A 1,627-nucleotide genomic window follows, 5' to 3' on the forward strand; every position below is an offset into this window, starting at 1 on the left:
AAAAAAAAAAACTGACCAAAATCCATTTTTTATTCTCATGCACACACGTGACACACCGTCTCATCTCTATAAATTACCTTTTAAAATAATGACAAGAAAAAGTGAACTAAGTCTCAAATCATTGGTGAGTGGCCTTTTTTTAGTGCTAATCACTGAATGGGAGGACCTGGGAATTCAGGGCTGGGCTCCTTTGCCAGAGCTACAGGATAGTGCTTGTGTTCATGGGCACAGAGAAGACTTATTTGCATGTCTTCCTGCTATAGGAAGGCATTTCTCAAAGCAGATAATAGTAATCAAAGACAATGATGACATTTACAGAAATTGACACAGTTTTGTAGTTCAGTATTCATCCTTTCCTGGTTAAGGATTCATCACCTACTGTTTTCTTTTATGCAAATTCACAGATCCTGCTTTCATTCCCTGATATATTTCTTCTTTGTATAAATGTAAAATTAAAGAATTCCACACATATCTTTGTTTCTATACACAAGCTCATTGTTTCCCATTGTCTGGACTGGACATTTCTACTCCATTTTGTGTCTCTTAGATAGGATCAGACCTGCAATGTGATCTTTGCAGAACTCCTTGTCTGTTATGGGAATACTCGGGAATTTTCTCAATTTTAATTATTTCTGAGACAATGCTGTTTCCAGCCAACAGGATACTTAAAAATGAGACAAGTCTTGTTAGTGTTTCACTACCACTTTGCAGTTACATGGTTCTATTTTCATCTAACTCACTTTTTGCATCCTAATGTTCTCACTTTGATTCATTTAAATTCTCTACCATCTTCTTCATGTTTACACCAGGCAAGCCATGACTGCTTTTAGGTTGTCTTAGCCTGGTTTTTATTTCATCCAATTAATATAATTAGTATATCCTGCGATTCTGATTAAGTATTAGGTTGACCTTGCTTTTTTTTTAGTTGTTAACATTTTCTTAAATTCTCTTCTTTCCTCCCTACTCATCCTCTTTCTCTCAGCACACCTCACTTTTGCTTTCACATCATCAGTATAACTCTGCCTTTGGTCCTCTTTGTTTCTCCCATAAAATGTTTTACCTTCCTAGGGTTTTCACTCTAGTTCCAAAATCTATAAAACAGAAGCAAGAACATCAAACACATAATCTAGATTCTAAAAATGATCATAACAGGCAGTCTTCCTCCCCAACCAATCTTTTTTCTACTGTTTAACACACAAATTTTTAGTGTCATTCATGATCCTCCTAGGGTGAATGAACACAGAGGAAGAAGAGGCAGAAAGAATATAAAAGGTGGAGCATGGGGAGCAGTGCTGTGAAATCCTGTGTACTGGATGTGACATGGTGATCACATTCATGAACTCATAATGGCTGCTGTTTTGTGTGTAAGCCCTACATAAGACCAAGTCTACCAAAACCCTAGTGGAGATTATTTTTACCTCTTATTGAGGAACTGTTGGATGTAGACCATTTCTGGAGAGGAAGAATGCTTCTCATCTGAGACTGTAGTCACTGGTATTTTCCTATGTTATAGTGCTTGTCTCCATACATATACACATATGGCCAACATTAAGTGACCTTCTACATGTCATGAAGTGTTGAGTGGTGAGAAACTTACATAGGGGAAGATATGGAAGGGAGTTGAATG

This window comes from Microtus ochrogaster, unplaced genomic scaffold (genome assembly GCF_000317375.1).
Source record: "Microtus ochrogaster isolate Prairie Vole_2 unplaced genomic scaffold, MicOch1.0 UNK101, whole genome shotgun sequence".
Lineage (NCBI taxonomy): Eukaryota > Metazoa > Chordata > Mammalia > Rodentia > Cricetidae > Microtus > Microtus ochrogaster.